Source organism: Fringilla coelebs (assembly GCF_963513975.1).
Source record: "Fringilla coelebs genome assembly, chromosome: 8".
NCBI classification, from domain to species: Eukaryota; Metazoa; Chordata; class Aves; order Passeriformes; family Fringillidae; genus Fringilla; species Fringilla coelebs.
Genome location: NC_140066.1, coordinates 31,162,110 through 31,179,768, shown reverse-complemented (window position 1 = coordinate 31,179,768; position 17,659 = coordinate 31,162,110).

The following is a 17,659-nucleotide window of genomic DNA, read 5'->3' as shown; positions in this document are numbered from 1 at the left end:
GGCAGACAGAAGTGTCCTGTCACAGACTTGTTTGTCTCTTCCAAGCAGGTCCCAAACAGAAGCATTTTCCTCACCTTTCAGATATGCAATAACCACATGTTTATTAAAGGAGCTGTCTGCAGGACATATTAGTGCTCTCCAGTCTGACTTTCCTGGCAGCCCAACCTTCTCATTGCATAAAACTTCCTGAAAGAGCAAGGACACAAAGGAAGAGCCTTAAACTCAGAAGAAAATGAGAACCTAACACAGCAGGATTCAGATCTAGAGGATGCTGGAAAAGATTCTAGGAGAAACAACTGCCATTCGTGTTTCACTTTCTCTGCAAGGCTGTAATCATGAAAGTATCTCACTACAGCTGGGTGAGAATTTTTTACAAAATTCTGCTTCCAGGAAAAACAATGCTTTTGTCATAAGAATCAAAATGTTATGATTTTCTCATAAAATCTGAATATATCTGTCAGGCAGGAACTCCCTTTGAATAATGGGAGGGGGTTTGGGGTTTGCTTTTGTTTTAAAATGAAACTGAAACTGATTAATTGAAAACATCTGAATTATGATTCCCATGAGTTCCTGCAGTGTATTGTGAAGAAAAACAGTTCAAACTACACCATAGAAAACACCTGTTTGGTCCAATAAACTAAAATGAAATTTTTAGATTATTTCTATTATTTATATTAAACTGAAAAAATCTGTGTTATATAATGAACCAAGATACATCAAAACTTAAGCACAGCAGATATTACTGTTTTCAGCCAGTTCCTCCACTGACATGCACAAACTTAGATCTAGAAATCAAACTGATTTGCAGGTAGAAGGATGGCAAGAAGGAGCAAAGCCATGTCAGCATGGCAGTGTTTCCAATGACCCTGCAATGACCATCCAATTTTCATTTTGCTGCCCACCATAAATAGATAGAACAGTATGAAAGGAAGGAAACTAGATGCAAAAGCACATATCCACCTGCACTGCACATTTAAAATGAGAGTAAAAGATGAAATTTTGTCACAAAATTTCAGTGTTTCATCAGGTAGCATCAGAATCACCTTTGAAGTGTACACAAACTCTACCCTACTATTAACTGCAGATCTTTTTCTGTGCACATAATAAACACTTTAGCATAACAGGACACAGCAAAAATGCACCTTCAGCTGTACTTTGCAAAATACTTTGTCCTGGGCTTCATATTTGGGAAAATTAGGGACAGGGAAATAATGGAGGAAAAAATACAGGCAGGAATTCGGGCTTTTAGAGAAAAAGCAGACAGACCCTCACAACAACTAAACAAAGAGCAGTAAGTGCCATCCAGATTGCTTGAATACATCATGAAGCTCCATATTCTGTTAACACAAAGCCTTACAGTGAGAGATGGGAAATGTGATGTAGCATAACTGCATTTAATCAAGGTGAATCCCTCTCTGATGATTATCAAGTGAGGATAGATTTCTTGCTCCACTCTCTCTATCGTTGTACATGAAGAAAGATCCTGAGATAACATCTAAAACCATAATAAGGAAAAGAGATTATGTTAACTGTTGCTTAAGAAATCTCTTTGTACCAGAGCAACAAACAAATTGAAGGCTTTAGAAATCAAAGGGCAATTTGATGTAGCAGTTCTACACAAACACAAAAGAACCAATAAAGAGCAGCCTCCCCTTGTTGCAGGTAGGTCACAGAACTCTCACTGTTTCCAGCATGTCAGCAGTGGCTTCCTCCTGCCACCACCTTCCACCAGCCTTGGGCTGACTGGTTTTGTCTTCAAAACTGGATTATAGGCCATGCAGTTTAGCTTGATTTTAAATATATCTATCTGATAATATCTACTATATTATCTACCTGATAGAAGAAAAATGCACCAGGAAGAAAACATGCAGCATACCTGCATAAGCAAGGTGTGTTTTTCATTTGTGATGGGGCTGTTTGTGACCTACCACCTACCAGAGATCCCTCCTGAAATACAATGGTACTGGATTGTATAACAGAAATGGATTTTATTTGACAGAAAAAAATAAGCTAAACACAGAAGGAACAGGCTGCATCAGAGACCCAGAACAATGAAAATCCCAATAGGCTTGACCAAACTGAAAATCCCTTCTCATAAAGGCTGTCCTGGAGACTGTCTGAAGGTATAGTATCTTCAGAACAATGAACAGCTGCTGTAGTAAGAAATGTTTCTGACTAGAGTGAAGCCAGGGAGGGATTTGCAGGTGAGAGATTGCAGTGACTGTTCTGCAGTGCCACAAGATTCCCCTGCACAGAGTGTGTGGTTCACCTCAGGTGATCACCCTGATCTTTGCCTCTCTCTCCCTCCCACACCCTGGCTCAGAAATGAGGGTGTGGACATTCAGATAGTTCAGTGCCATCATCTCTGAACTTTCCATCAGCCATTCTAAGGCTCTCCTAGAAATCCTCTGGATCCTCCTGAGGCCACATGTACTTCTAGTATGGTTTTTTTGCCTTATTTTGCAAACTGATATATTAATTTCAGTTAATGTGACTAGGAAATAGAAGAAAAAAGAGGAAAGAGGGAATCATGCCAAAGTGACTTTATATCCAACCACTCAATATTGGGCATCCAGACTTGGTCAAATTGATGGTAGCTGTCAGTTAATTTTTTTATACACAAAACCCACTGTTTTTTGCTTGCAGCTGCAGACCTACGTTAATTTTTGTGAATTATGATGCTTATAACACAGGATTGTGGATTCAGCCTCTGCAAAATATCACCAATGGCATTTTTAGTGGTCCAGTTTGAAAATGTGACCCTTAGAGACTTGATGAATAAAATTAGTCAACTCTGTAACTTTAAAATAGCTCTTTTCTAATTAAAGTGTGATGAAGCTTTCAGCCTATCTAGCTAGGGATGCAGAGTGCACGAGCAAACCAATTAGAGATAGTGGCAAAAACAAAATGGTGTCACAAAAAGATTTACCACATCAGTCCCTCCAGTAGCTGTACCATTTCTGCTGATAAAGGTGAAACAACAGCTACTGCTGCAGCTAAGGCTGAAGCTAATGTTAAGCTGACAAATCAACTTTTAGAGTCTTGGGAGATTCAGCAGAGCTATCAAGAGGCACAAAGGCTACTAATGCTTATGTCATACTTCTCAACTCTCACATTTTACCCAGGAGACACCAGATTTTTTTGGCTTAAAATTTTTTTGATTTTTGTATTCTCTTGGGCAAAAAATCAAAGAAGCCCAGTAATTCAATGAGAATTTCACATATCACGCTGCTTGATTTTTTTTTTTTTTCCCCACAAGACTCACACTGTTTGAGGTTGAGAAGTATGCTCTACTTTGACAATGACACCCTGAAGGATAGCACTGGTGGAAGGATGAGCACACAACAAAATCCCAGCTGCTGCCATTCCAGGCAGATATTCAGGCCATTGGATGCTTGAATTCAGGTGGAGAGACCACCACGTATCCCTGCACTGCCATTGTGGGGAGCCTGTACGAGCAGACCCAAATTCAGCCAGTATTTAAAACCCCCAGCACAGGGGAGGGAAGAGCTTGGCCTGACTCCTGTGAGCAAGCACACAGCTAGTAATAATCTGTCAAACATTTGCACGCCTTGTGGTAATCTGGTTCACCACTTCTTAGAGGACGTGATTACATGCTTACTTGAACAAATCTCCCTGGCTGTCTAGTGGCGAGCATTAGTAGCAACGGGAGGAAACAAACAGATGTGATGCTAACAAAAGGAAAAAGCAATGGTTTTTGTGGCAGACTCTCCTTATGTCATTGCAATCTTTCCTATATCAAAATACTGAGGGGTGAAAATTTTTTGCACAGATTGAAGATCTAGAAAAAAGCTAAAAGCAAAGCGAGTGTTGGAGGCTGAGACAACATCTTGCAAGTAAAGTACTTCTCATGATAGGTTCAAATCAGGTTCCAAAAAGCCCAAGAATACAGGTCCTTCGTGGTCAAAAATCCACAGGCTTGGGCACCCTGAGGGCAGAATTACTGGACCTTCTGCAAACTGTGTGTTACCAAAACCACCCAGTGTACTCTGTATTACATGCAATGTTATTCTGCGTGGCAGAATCTTTGTAGCCCAAGATTAGGAAGCATTACTTGGTTTAAATTTTCAAGATCTATATCCAGCTTCAAACAAACACATCCTCCTTTGCTTCAGTTCCAGATAATAGTGTAAAGAAACAGCAAGTGCCTAACATATACATTATTCAGAAATTGAGGTGAGCTATAAATTGAAACACAGATGCAAATTTTCAGGACTCAGCAACACAGTGTGGTTCACCTGTAAAGTTCAGATCTGAAACCTAATTCAAATTGTACACATGTAGCTCTTCAGAGCCATAGATTTATTCCAAGCTTAGCTGAAACATTCTTATTATGAAGAAATAGTAATTAAAAGACTAAGTTAGCCAGAGGAATTGCAAGAAAATGTAAGACAAAGTGTAAATTTAAGATGTAGGTAAATATGGAAGAATGATGTCTAGTTAATTACATGCAGGAGAATAGAAATGAGCTAGGAGCATGACACTATTGAAGGTAATAACATCCAGAAATACATCACAGATTATATAGGTGGAAGAAGAGTAGAATATTTTCAATTCATCCAGAAAAGGCTACAAGAAAGTAACCACCATATAGATTCCCACCTATGGATGGGATATGGAAACTGATTTAGACTATAGCACAAGGATGATGGCTGAAATGCTGTATAATTCCCACTCAGGGAAGGCAGAACAAAAATTGTCAGAAGATTTTCTGACTCATTAGATCAACAATACTTGCAAAACACGGTGAAAACATCTGCATTTTACATAAGATGATGCAATCATAGTGGAGCAGACCTTTGGAAACAGCGACCTGGTGTTGGAAGCAGGAACTAGAGGGCAGAGGTACTAAACTCACAAAACAACAAAAAAATTATAAATTCTCCAAATCAAGATTTGATTTTCAGTCTGCAAAAAAGAGAGGAAAAACATCAGAATAAATGTTATTACATGTCCAAAATACATTCCTAATTGACCTAGGCCACTCAGCCTTTACAATGCTGATACCTGTGTTTCTGATTTTGTCTTACTAAAGACATTTTCTAAAACTGTCATTTTAAGTAGCACGTGCAAAATACAATCTGTTTTTTCCTGGGGCCAGCTTTTTTTTTTTTTTCTCTCTCCTGGGCTCTGAAAGCACAGCTTTGATACAAATCTACATCTCTGTGTGCCTGCTGCATTAGTGATCATACGCAATGGCCTGTCTGCTGTGCGAGATTATGGGGATACTGCAGGCAGGGGGCAAGGGATCAGCCAGGATGTGTACAAACTTCAAATTGCTGGCTACACCCCTGACTGAAGTCTACATAAATTATGTCCACCACGTTCCCATCATTTATTTCTTTTGTCATTCCTTCAAAGAACTCGGTCATATTCTGTCTGACAGGATTTATTCTTGGTAAAACCATTGCTGATCTTCTTTTAATAACCCCTTCTCCGATAAATACCCAGCGCTTTCATCCCTAATGATTGATTCTCGTATCTTAACTCTCAGCAATATATCTGAGGAGAGCTATTGAAAAGCAAGTTTCATCTGCTGAGGCAAGTTTAAAGATGAACTCAGGTGGCTCTATGCTTAAATGTCTGTGTATCTATTTATCATCTGTTAAGGTACAAACAGCTCATCATTACAACAACAAGCACTGAAGATGAAAACGATATCCTTCACTCAGTCAATCCCAAAGCAGGAATCAAGTGTCTGGAAAGAACAGTTCAACTTTTTTGAACATGAAAAGGAAAAATCAACCCTTTATAGCAGACATTTTTTCTGTCAGAAAACCATTTCCCATCCTCTCCCTCACTACATGTCTGCTACAGCTAACACATATGTACTAAAAATGTGACTAGTTTGTTCTAATATAGACTCCCAAGTTTTATAGACTCAAGGTTCAAAAGGCACTGATTTAACATATTTGATTAGTGAGACTTAATGACATAATAGCAGGCAACAATTGGAGCTGTGGTATATTCTAGTATTCATATTGAGTTAGTTACTGACAGGTTTATTTCCTTCTGTTTTAAAACCCAGAGAAACCCCCATGGTAGCTGCCCTTGCTGATGCAGGTTTGCAGGGCTGTGCCCACTCTAGAACTCGATAATGCAATTCCATGTCAGCATTTCGGCCCCGCTATTGCACTGATGAAGAAACTTCAGTTAGTCTGGAAATCAGCTCTGAAATTTTGACTGACACCATGCATGAAAATCACATTACCCTGGTTGTAAAAAACCTTCTCTGGCTACCTGTAAAGTACAGGATTATGTGTAAAGTCCTAGTTATTAACTTACAAGTCCTTAAATTGACTTGGGTTTGAATACCTCAGAGACATTCTGGAACCATACATCCCCAGTCGTTTTCTTTGGTCTCAGTCAATTGGATTAGTTCTTTTTGGCTGAAGACATTGAGCTACAGGGCATTTTTAGTGTTTGCTCGCTCCTCATGGAATTCATTAACCATGGAGGTCAGACTGGCTGACTCTCTAACATGCTCTAAATCTGAACTTAGGTACACATTTTCAGATTGCTTATATTAGGATGTGTAAAAAGTATATGATTATCTCTACTAAGTTGCAATAGTTTTTCACATCTGTACATATCCTTGAGTGTCAGTATTTCAGAGCTAGAATTAGTCATGTCTCAGGGTTATTTTTCCTCTGTGCACCACAAGAAAAAACCCACTTTGTATTATTGCAACTTTCCCCAATAACTTTGTAAGGAACCGCAGAGAAAAGAGTCGGCAGATGGAAATTCAAAGCTTAGACAAGACATTCCTACTTTTAAAGCACATTTGACAACATGATCTAGATCAATATTTCCAGGAAGCACAGCAGATGAAAAAAGGAAAAACTCTCTTTTTAAGTTTTTGAAGTATTTATTGCAAATATTATGAGCATTTGCTTTTAAGATATTTATCACTTTTTTCTCACGAGTACACACCCAAAGCTTGGTTTAGCTGGCCTGCACCACAGTAAATGAGCACTGAATTCAGACAGATAAAATTAAACTCTAATGTAAATAATTATTAAGACAATGGGATCATAATTTTACTGTACTAAGAGGTCTTCTTATGAACCCCTGTGTGGTGTGACGAGGCTCACATTCCACAGTGATACTGCAGGTGGACACATTCTAAATTATGAAAGCATAACAAACTTAAAAGGTTGACTAACAAGAGTCTAAGGGGATTTGATTTGACCCTTCCCCTGTGTCCTGGGGATAAGTCAACTGGCTGCAGAGAGGATGATGCAATCAAAAGAGGGAGGCATGGATGCAGTTAATCCACGAACGTGCTCTCTATATTGGTATATCATAGAAAGAACAATTCCCTATCAGCAGCGTATGAATAACTGTGTCTTGAGCTTGCATGCCAACAGTTATGGGTAGATGTCATCACTTTAAAAAATAAAAGCTGTTTCTACAGACATGCAAGACAGATTGGTGAATTTGCCTGGTTTAAATTAGGCTGAGTGGTTCAGGATGGTGTAAGGAGAGGAAAGATATTTTAATAAAAGCAGCCAAATCAAACCTTCCCTGCCCAATCGACTTTTCACAGAACAGGTTGACAGGGTATTAAAAGCTGTTCCATTGCATTCTGCATGTGAAAAGGGTGCCTAGCATCTAGATTTAATAGAGCCCTAAATAGCTATAGATAATTTATTCTAGTTATAGCTTTAAGTTCTGTTTTTCAGAGAATAAGAGTCTTACAAAAATGGTTTCCATGCAAATCAAAACCAGCTGAAAGCTTGCCAAGGCCAAGATGTAATTTAAGATGGCATTTAAGCTGCTCTGTCTTTTCTGTCTCTAGAGATATCATCATAAAATAAAAGAATTCATCAGGTAATGTTTTCTTCATTATTCAACTGCACAATTCTGAAGTGAAAAAGTTAATTAGACATACAGTGCTGTCGACACATAGTTTATTAGGAGATTCTGATTAATTAGCTATGGTAAAAGGTTTTTATATAGTCATAATTAATTTATATTTCAAGAAAAAAGGCAAACAGACAGTACACAGATTTTAATATTTCTTCCCTCTGACAAATTTATCAAAGTAATTCTGAAGTTCTGTTGAACCTACTGCCCTTCATTGTTACTTTATAAAGTGGGAAACAGACATCTGAGAGCACAACTAAGACTGACTTCCCTGGGAGTCAGCTTAACACTTTCACACCATTTTGAAAAATGCATTTTTTTCCTGCTGAACCAGCAAATGAAACCACTGTGAACTGCTCACCAAGACAAATCTTGGAATACACTGAATCAGCAATGCAAGATTTGGATGTAACACACAAGTCGTCTTCTGCATTTTCATATTTCCTTCTATGCAATTGACCTGACTTATAGTAGGACTCAGGTAAAAAGCTGATTTTTCCATATTGCTTTAATTTTGCATATTGAGTATTATATACCAGAGTTAGACATATTCTCTTCATCTGTTGTCATGTTAGCTCCAGACTCATGCTCACACTCCAGCCCAAACTCCCCTGACAGACCTCACAAGTGATACACACTGATTTATGTTTTGGCCAACACCAGAATGAGTCATCAGGTGCAGCAGGCAGAGAAGGATGAGACAAACTCAAACAAATTGAAGTACAATTTGCAACTTGTTCAAATCATATGGTAGAGAAAAAGTAAACCTTGACTCAAGCACAGACAACAAAGATGAAGCCACAGAGTTTAACTGGTGTATCTTCACTAAATTACTGGCATGGATTAATTTAATCCAAATAAAAGAAAAACAGAGAAAATCTCACTGATCTTGGAGACAACCTTTACACTGCATCGCTGTTTATTGAGGTTTCTTAGCCATAGCACCTACATACTATGATATAAAGACTCTTTTTTGTGAAACAAACATTACGGATCCGTGTTTGGATATGAGGCTAAAGGCAGAAGCACACGTGCAATCACCAGATACTGGTCAGGGTTTGTAAATCACTTATTCTGAGAGGTAAAGTGTCCTCTGGGGATATTCATCTACAACTCCTGGACGCAGCTGGGCTGTCTCCAACAGATTTTGGCTCAATCCTTTGAAAATGCTCAGGTGGCACTTCAGCCATGGGTAGAATTAGAAGGACTGCCAAAACCCCTGTTTCTACTTTTGTTTCCACAAAAATCTTAGTGATAAAAAGTAGTTCAGAAAAGCTGAATGCAAGATTCCAAGTAATGTCCATTCAGTTTCTGCTGAAGCTTATTTGATGCAGTCCATTACTCAGAATCATTTAGAGCTATAAAAAAATGTTACAATAGTGAAGATTCCTGAATAAATAATTCTCAATTAAATGTTAGCACCTAATTATATTAACTTATAGTAATTACTGATTCAATTATGAAATTGAAGATTAACCTGAAAATGCAGACTGGCTAATTTATTTTTATGATAGCTATACACTAATAGCACATATAGTTGGGCTTCTCTGGGCACAAGCAAGGTAGAGTGTTAATTTTAACACTCTTTAAGGAAGGTAGATTGTCTAGCTACACTTGAACAATATCTGACTGGAATACATACTGGATTGTGTCTGACACAATGGTCCATTTATTATTCTATAGTCTCATGCACCTTGCACAGAAATAAGGGAAGTAATAGACCTTGCTTTTTATCATCTCTGTTTCTGGTTTTATTTTTTTCAGTCAAAATTTGCATGGGGCATTTCATGATATCTTAGAGTAAGTACAAGAAGCAAACATATTTCTTAATACATTTGTGTTTTGATTTTGTCTTGTGAACAGGAAAGTTAAAGAATGGGTCAGGGGAGAGGGGAGAACAGGTTCAACTGTCAGTCCAAATGACATCAGTTAGGTATTTAGGGAAAGCTTTTGACTATTAAGACCAATGAAGTAGAGTAAGATAAAAATGACATAGTCAAAATTGCTTTGGATTGTGTAAAATAGACTGGATGAACTTAAAAAGTTCTTTCCAGACCTCAGATTTTATGAAAGTGTGCAAAATAAGACTTCTGGTGTTTTGATCTCTCATGTAATCTCATGATTGCATATTTTCTTTCCATATGGGTATAACTAAGAGCAGAGTTTTGCTACTAATTTGTACTTGAAAGTTATGTGACAAAAAAAAAATTATCAGCATGCCTTGGAATCCCAATCAGCTAATTTCTCCCAATCCAAATTTTCAGTGATGATTTACTTATTGTGCTACTTACAATAAATATCATGATTCTCAACTACAGAGATAACAAGCTGCATTTGTGAGAGGTGCATGTAGCATTTTTAAGAAGTAACAAAGCAGTAAAGATTACTTCACGTGTGTAGATTATGTATTATTTGTTAGTGTGTCACTTCTAGAACTCTTTCTTTTCCAAAGGAAAGTATAAAAAACATGTGATTAGCTATGACACTTTATATGTTAGCTTTTACCCAGATAAATGTCAGATTTAGGTAATCCTATAGGATCTATGCTTCAAATGCTTAGAAACATGACTCTGGAAGTTTAAGAAAATACATACATACATATTATTGAGATTAGTACACCAAATAGCACAGTCCTGCAGTAATAATGTGTGGGGCAGATTGAGAACCAACTCTGAACATTTTCTATGTTGAATCAGTGGAAACCAAGTATATGGGAAAGGGAAGTGGATTATTCACTAAAGGTGACTAATAAAAGTATCATTGTTCCCTTATCCATCTTTATTTTAGCATGTTTTTTAACATTTAATCTCAAGTAAATTCCTAACTTTCAGGAAGATAGAATATAGTACAGATGGCTTCCAAAAGTGACTGCTGTGGATAATTTTGTTCATTACAATGCATGGACTTTTGCACAAGTAATTGGTCTTTCCTCTAGCATCCCTTTTTGTTTATGTTTTTAATAAATTTGAAGAGAATATTTGAAATGCCTGCTGCATAGTACTTCTTTGGCACTTACCTTGTTGCTATACAAGAAATGGGAAAACTTCAGGCAATTTGGGCTTTTGAGGTGTTTCCCTAATCAGAGTGCCAAACTGGAAAAATATAAAGAATCTAAAGGTAATTTTAAAAAAAGCAATTTTCTTTGGTAAAAACCCATTTATGTTTTGAAGAAAGATTGTTCCATGATTATACATAAACCTGTCACTACCCAACACAATGTAAACAAGTTTTACAGGAGCTCACTGTCCCTTTCCACTTCCTGACTCATGTACTGCATGTTTCAGTAACTTCCAAGACACACTGTATTACTCTGCATTCTCATAAACACGAAATATTTTAAGGATTCTTTACTCTTAGGAAGTTGGCAATTTGAATGTATGAAAGCACCACAGGGGTGGAAACTGAGCTTTCCAATACAAGCCAGAATTTGACACTGACTGTGTAGAAGTGTGAACAGCAAGGTTAACCTTGCATTCAACTCCTCCCTTTCCCATTGCTGCTAAAATCTCTTCCTTGCTGATGGTTAACTCACAAATCCAAAAATTACACACCTGTCTGCCAACCACACACAGCTGCACAGATCTCACTGCTGATCCAACCACCTGCAAAATGCAGCAGTCACTTCACTAAGAAATTCAAAGCACTCTTAAGAAACAATATTTTATTTGCCAAGTGGTGCCTGCACCTCAAAAGAGACATCCATTCTTTGGGACTCTTGATTAAAAGCATTGGATTCAATTTGGGAACCTAAATGGTCAGGCCAGCCTGATTTAGGGTTTCTGAGTTTCATCAAGGGCCTGATACAAACCAGCCTGGGTTTGATTCCTGCACCAAAAGACAGGATAGAGGAGTCAGTCTTACTGGTGTCTAGCCATGATAAAGCAGTGGCAGTAAGGAAGGAGCAAACCTTCAAAAAAACCCCAAACCACTCAGAAATCCACATCAGATAGACTTCTGCTGTTTACACACAGTTCAATATATAAAAAATATGTGCTGGGGCTTTCTGACACTTTGAAATAGATGAAATTTAATATATGAAGAATTTAGGGCAGGAACACCAAATTTAGAACTTAAAATACTCAACACTGACTTAAGTGAGCCCTTATCAAAACATGTATTTTCCTGGGAGAAAAAAAAAAGGAAGAAGCAGAGCAATACCATGCAGTTTTGAAGAAAAAAAAGAATGAAGGAAATATCCTGGTTTCTTACAACATAAATGATGGGCTGTTAAAAGATAAGAGATGCTGTAGATGATGTCTCCATCACCTAAACTACATCTTTCTCTTGGAATCCAGCTCTGTGTAAACTGCAAGTAGGCAAGACAATGCTTAAGAATAGGATTCCATTTATTGTAAGCATCACATTCAATTTTTGACAACATTCCAACCCTAAAGCTTTGGAAAACTACTCTTGAAAAATGATAGACGCAATAAACCTATGGTTAAATGTTCTAAATTATGATGATCTGTTTTATGTAGAATTAAGAAGAAACATTTTCCAAAATGTGTGTTGATTTACAACCATTAATTCCTTTCCTTATGTAAACAAATAATTCTTCCTGACATGTTTATTTCTAATCAAAGACCATTTAAGATATTTTAAAAAATTAAACAGCACTCCTTTAATGTGTGTTCAGGACCCTTTCATCCCCCAAATATACGTACCAATTACCTTACCGTTTGCAGTGACTCTTCTATCCCAAAGAATCCCAATGTTCTTTGCAAATATAATTAACAATATGGCATCAACCTCCACTGTTGATATGCAACTGCTATTTCTGAAGCTGTCAGCACTTGGCAATACTGTGTAAATGTTTAAAACTAAAATGAAGAATTGGTTATCAGTCTAGGGGGCAAATATAATCATTGAACTTGGAATTTGATAGGATTAAGCCCTGGGGTTTACAACCCTGCTCTTTTTATTGCATTCCCAAGGTATCTTGATGGTTAGCATCCTTTAGCTGCACAATGAATAATGATATTTGATTGGGTGACTACATCAGAAGGAAGGATAATAGACAATGAAAAAACCTGGTTTATGTTTTCCTTTATTGTTTTCTTTTTAATGTAAGAGTTCAAACTTTTTTTTTCCCTAAGATACCTATTGGTATAATTAAAAGGAAAGCAGTTTTGGGTTAGGGATAGGTAGGGTAGTTGCAACTGTAGCATCTGGAAGCTGCTCACTGCACGTCCTTTCTGGACGTGCCCCCTTTGAAGGGATTAGCAGCAGGCAGCTCCAGGCAGTCCCCTGGCTATCAGCTGGCATGTCCCTGACACACTGCCGACAGAAAAGTTGATTATTGCAGCCACAGAGACCTGACATTTTAGAAGAATCTCAAACTGGTCACTCAGGCTGTCCATACAGCCAACAAGGACTATCACAGGATACACTGAAACACAGCACAAGGCATTGCAGCTGGAATACCCAACGATTGTGTGCTTCACAAATTGTGTTTTATGAAACAATAAATGGTGTTTATTTCCCCTGGTTATAAAAGAGGATCCGGAAATTCCTCGGTTGTTCCAAAAATGTAAAACAGGATCAGCAGTAAAAGATGTTGAAGCAGCAGCGTTTCCCTGAGAAGCAGCCAACTTAGAAGTGGAATATGGATTAGTGTCATCAGGAGCAGCAGCAAGAGCTGCACAGGCAGTCTGATGGGGCATTCCTTTGCACATCATTCTGAGGCTCTACAGCTGAGCCACTCAGAAAATCACAGCTGAAAAAATTTTGTCCAGAACTATCAAGCAGATTTGCACCTTCTCTACACTCTGAATTTTACAGGTTACTGAATAAAGATGAATGAATATCTTATGTAGCAGGTGGAATTTTGATCTCCTGAAAAGAAAAAAATAGCTCCACTACCATAAACAGCAATGGCATGAACTAGAGTTGGATGTGCCACACCAGGTCTTTGCAGAAGTCTGTTAATCTCTTGTCAGATAAAAAAAATAAAAGCTCTTTTTAAACAATTCAGTCAATCTCTTCTTTATTTATTTAATTTTTAAAAAATGTAAGTGGGAAGGCTCTAAGATGATATAACAAGGAAACGCTCAATGAATTTTCTTCTTTAATATGCCATTCTGAGATTATTTAAATATTATTATTAAATATAAACAGAAAATATCCTAGAAATCAGCCCTCCACACTGATTCAGTGGTAGCATTAATTTCAGTCTCTAACTGTCTGCAATCAACAAGCCTTCAGAGAGCTTGTGAATCTCTTCTCTTAGTGAAACTGGCCACCAAGATCAAAAACTATAAAGGCATTGATTACTGAATGATTGATGTCTGACTGGAAGACCAACCAATATTTATACTGGGAGTTTTTGAAGTGGCAAAATATATCTAAGCTCCAGAGGTCCAATAGCGAGGGTTTTTTTAAATTTTAAACAATTTTGAGTTACCATAGGGCAAATTTAGATCACCTGACAAGGCTCCAGTTAAAAACAGTATTCTACAAGTCTGGCTTTACTTTCTAAGACGTCTCAAGGCAGGCACCTGAAATTGCAAGTACCAGAATATTTCAGAAAACATAAGCTTCTATTTCCAAAGCACTGAAAGTTATTATTCTTACTGACATCCAGACATGAAAAAGCCTTATTTATTCACCACACATACTCAGAACCACATGACTTTCTTTGCCCTTGTCTGGATTGAGTTGGATTTTCATGGTACCCTTATTTCGGTCACTTAAGTTTGCTCCTATATAACTTTTTGTGTTCTTATTCACATTCTAAAGAAGTTGAAGAATTCAAAGTAATAAGTTTTCCAGTATGAAGATCTATAGTATTTACCACTACAAAATTAGCTTTTAAAGACCTTCATGCTACCTACAGGCTTAGTAATTCTTTGTTATGCAAAGACTCCTTGTCTTGACATTGAAAAGTTTCATCTGCTCTTCTTTTTAGGTGAAATACCTCTGGCCATGAAGAGCCCTGCTCTGTAAGATGGAAAGGTAATGATAGAGTATGAAATTCCTCCTTGGTCATAGACTGCTCATCCCATGGTGTAACATCATCCCATGGCTTTTACTACCTGGCATATCCTGGGAGCAGGTGAAAAATATAACAATTCCTAATTTCAATACTAAAGAACAACTCTACCCAGAGAGTACTTTTACCCCTACATGTTACTCCTTTGTGCCATCAGGAAACAAGACAAGCTTCTGATTCTCAATTTACACATGGGAACAAACATTGAGGGAGCAGGACCAAGTGACCTATCAAACCTGTGGGTGATTTCAGCCTCACAAGCAGGAGGTTCCAAATCAGGCCAGTAACCTCCAACTGTGATCATAGGCTCCTTGAAAATAGTCAAATGGACCATAGAGTCATAATAACTATGCATTTAAATTAGCCATTTTGCTATAATTGCAAGTTTAATCTGAATTCCATGTGTGTAATAAAATTTAGAACTGCCTCAAATATGTTCCTCTTAGCAGGTTGCAATTTTTAGTTTCTTGACATTGTGTAGATGTCAGGAAAGGGTTACTGCGATCCCTAGGTATTTTAATATGCCCTAGAGATAAGTGAATCAAGATGAAAAAATCCAAGAACCATAGGCAACCTCAAAGTCCATACTCTCTGTGCTGTTCATTTCCTAAGGAGAGTTCTATATGAGGGAAATTATCTATATTATATGTATACTATAGCAGAGCAGATCTATTTTCCATCTGCTACATTTTCCCCCCTTCAAACTCTACTCCCTCTGTTGGTACAATCAAAAGATGGCCACTTGTCCTCAAAGATAAAAATACAGTAAACATCTAAATTTATATAATTTATTCCATGTTTTTCAGCAACATACACAAAAAAATAAACATAATTATGATAGATTCTTAGAAACGAGTTAGGCCTTAACAGTTAGCTACCTCATTTTATTCTAAAATTCAACAAACTCTGAGAAAATCTCTTTTTTTATACAATCTTTTGGATATGTCATTTGCCATTTATATTTGATGGCCTTAAGGGAAAAAAAAGTTACAAAAAGGTATTAATGCAAGTAGATAATAAAGCTGCATTCTATAAATCTATAGCAGCTTACAGTAATCATTAAAGCATGCAAAACTCTTTCATCTATTCAAAAATATGCAGTGCACAGAATGCCTGCTAAGGTGCATGACAAGTCAGAGTTAAATATATATTAATAAATGAATTAGCTTCATAAATAATAGCCATAATGACATTTTAGGAGACAATAAGTCTGAGGATTGTCAGAAAATGGTTGATGTATGAGCTTCACGTCTCAGTGATTCTTCAAAATGAATAGGCTTTGCGAGATAGTTCAGACCCACGACCAGCCTATTTCCTTGAATAATTTACTTGTTGTCAATTTGTACAGCCACATTACACATGCAAATTGTGCTGCCTGTGCAAACACCACTTGGAGATGATAAAAACAAATTTACGAAGGCTATAGAGGAAGGATTTATTTCACTTTCTCGCCCAGGTCAAGCAATACATGTATCTGACGATTGTGTGTACCCAATTTTGTTGTAATTATATCAGCAAATTATTCTTTATAATCTTATTATTTTTAGCAGTCTCCTTGTGCTTGGGATAATTAGCTTTCTTCACTCAGTGTAAAAACAATTCAACTTGCCAGCTAGGCAGGGCACAGCTCCATTATCTGTTTTGGGTTTAAATTTATTCCCTATATTCTTGGACACTTTGTGTAAATTAAAAATTTCATAGTCCCTAATACTGTACACGCTGTTCATTCAGTGATGAATTAAGGTCCCTAAACCTCTACGTTTGCTATTAGATATCTCACCCACTTTATATGTTAATCTGTGCTAATGAATTCCACAACCCCTAGCCACAGCGAGATGACTAAAATTATTACCACTTACAGAGATATGCCTTTTTCATTTAAAGTTCAATTCAAATTGCTCCCATAAACAGTCTGCCACACAAAGATACCTCCTTTAAAGAAGAGTTACTTACCTGTAAGTAGAGTTCTCTGAAGGTAGCACTATCTGTGGATACACATTCCCAGCCACGTGACCCCTGGTTTGTGGCAGGGGGGAGTGGATCCATCCCTTGATAGTTAAGACTTTTTCCTCAAGGCACTTCATTACCTCTGCAGCTCCTGTGCCTCGAGGGTTGTTTATATCACAGCCTGTCAACACAACCACCCCGCACTTTTGGAAGGCCCTGGACCGGGCTGAAGAGCAGAGAGGCTCCTCAAAGTGGTGGCCATTGTGTTGAGGGAACATCTACACAGCGTCTCTGCACTGAGCAAATCTCAGGTGTGTGTCTTCTTCCCTCTCAGGTTTGCTACCTATGAGCCTTCACAGCAAGAACAGCAAATCCAGTGAAACAAAAACACAGAAGGCAAGAAAAACTGGCACAGTCACCATGTAGCACAAGAGTCACCCAAGTGTCAGCTTGCCCATGGTGCAGCTTCTTGCAATTCACAGAAAGCCTGGCTACACAACCAAAATTCTACTGCTCTCAAAAGGAAAATAATGTAAATATTACAGTTTTCTCAAAAAGGAGAACAGGAATACCCTCTGTTGAGCAATTGTGTTTCAAACCAGTAGAGGGCATTGGCATACACAGAGACTAAATAGGTTCCTTACAGGAGCTTGGAAAATCAGCTGTTATTTATAAAAATGAAACAATAGCACACTTCAAATACAGTACAAAGTAACAAAACTAGCCCTTCAAAGTTAAATCAACACAAAAATAAAACGATTGAGATTCTTATAAGACTTTCCAATTATATAGACCTTTATTGCAGTACAAATACAAAACTAATTAATTTTA